We start from the raw sequence: 1730 nt of genomic DNA, 5'->3' as shown, positions 1-1730 counted from the left end.
AAGACGGGAGAGAAAGAATGGTGGAAAAGTGAAATAAAACTGAATACTGGGGAAAGAGAAAAGAACAGATGGAGAGGAAGAGATAGACGAAAAACAGAAGGAAGAAAAACGAAGAGAAGGAAGCAAAATAAAACAAATACAGGAAAGAGTAAAATGAAGAAGAGGAAGAACACATATATGGAAAATGAAATAAGAACGAAAAAAACGGCTAAGACAAAAAAAGTAAACAAAAAGAACAGGAAGGAAAATGAAATAAAAGGAGAATAAGGAGGAGACTGAAAAGAAGAAAGGAAAGAGATAAAAGAAGAGACATAAATAAATAATAAAAAGGGTGAAAATGAAGAAAATGGAAAACAAAGAATTGAGAAAAAAAGAAAAATTAAAGAAGAGGCTGAAAGAAGGAAAGGAGGAAAGGAAAGGGAAGAAAAAAAAACGAAGAAATATGATGGGCTATTCATATTATAAAAGTGTATATCAATACCACCTTTTCCCTTGGCGCGAGTCGTCCGTTGCAGCGCGAGATTGCAAGGTTCCCAGGGCAAACATGGACAAAGTTGCAACCTTGAGTAATATTCTGACTTCTCTTCTCCCCTTCCTATTCCTCCTCCCCTCCCCCCCTCTTTATCCTCACTCCCCCCTCTTCCCTCGCTCGTACTCCTTGCCTCCTCCTCCTCCTCCTCCTGTCCCTCCTCCCTCCTCTCCTTCAGTACCTTCTCCCCTCCTCTGAGCTTCCCTTCTTCGTACCTCCCCTCCTCCTCACCCCTTCTTTCCCCTCCTCCTCACCCCTTCTTTCCCCTCCTCCTCACTCCTCTTTTCCCCTCCTCCTCACTCCTTCTTTCCCCTCCTCCTCACCCCTTCTTTCCCCTCCTCCTCACCCCTTCTTTCCCCTCCTCCTCACTCCTTCTTTCCCCTCCTCCTCACCCTTCTTTCCCCTCCTCCTCACCCCTTCTTTCCCCTCCTCCTCACCCCTCCTTTCCCCTCCTCCTTTCCCCTCCTCCTCACCCTTTCTTTCCCCTCCTCCTCACCCCTCCTTTCCCCTCCTCCTCACCCCTTCTTTCCCCTCCTCCTCACCCCTCCTTTCCCCTCCTCCTCACCCCTTCTTTCCCCTCCTCCTCACCCCTCCTTTCCCCTCCTCCTCACCCCTCTTTTCCCCTCCTCCTCCTCCTCCTCCTACACACTCCCTTCCCCTTCCCTGTATCCTCCTCCTACTCCCTCCCTCCCCTGCCGGTACCTCCGCCCCCCCCACCCCATTCTTTTATCCCCTGCCCCCTCCCCTCCTCCCATTCCTCTCCCTCCCCCTTCTGCCGCCGTCTCCTCCCCAAGACACTCTCAAATATTGCATTTTTATGAGTGGCAAGACGTTCATTTTTTATTAATGAAGGCTCCTATTTCCAAAATAGGATAAGTAATTTTTTTTATTTTATTTCTATTTTTTTCTTGTATCTTTCCGTGCATACAGTCATAAATAAGTCCATTACAGTAATTCTCTTTTTTTCTCCTTTTATACAAATTTGTCACAGAAGAAAGGAGGCAAAGAGAAAACTAGAAAATTAATGAAAAAGTGAGCGATGGAGATGGAACAAAGAAAATGGTAAATAAAAGGCAGAAGTTCTACTCCCCTCAAAAAACGCGGGAAAAAAAGAGTGGGAAAAAAGAGCGGGAAAAAATCAGGACATCGCCATCGTAGAGACAGGTAATTACTTCATCACGCGGCGCTAATGAGTGATTTG

This window comes from Penaeus monodon, chromosome 32 (assembly GCF_015228065.2).
Source record: "Penaeus monodon isolate SGIC_2016 chromosome 32, NSTDA_Pmon_1, whole genome shotgun sequence".
NCBI lineage: Eukaryota > Metazoa > Arthropoda > Malacostraca > Decapoda > Penaeidae > Penaeus > Penaeus monodon.
This window is presented reverse-complemented; position numbering follows the sequence as displayed.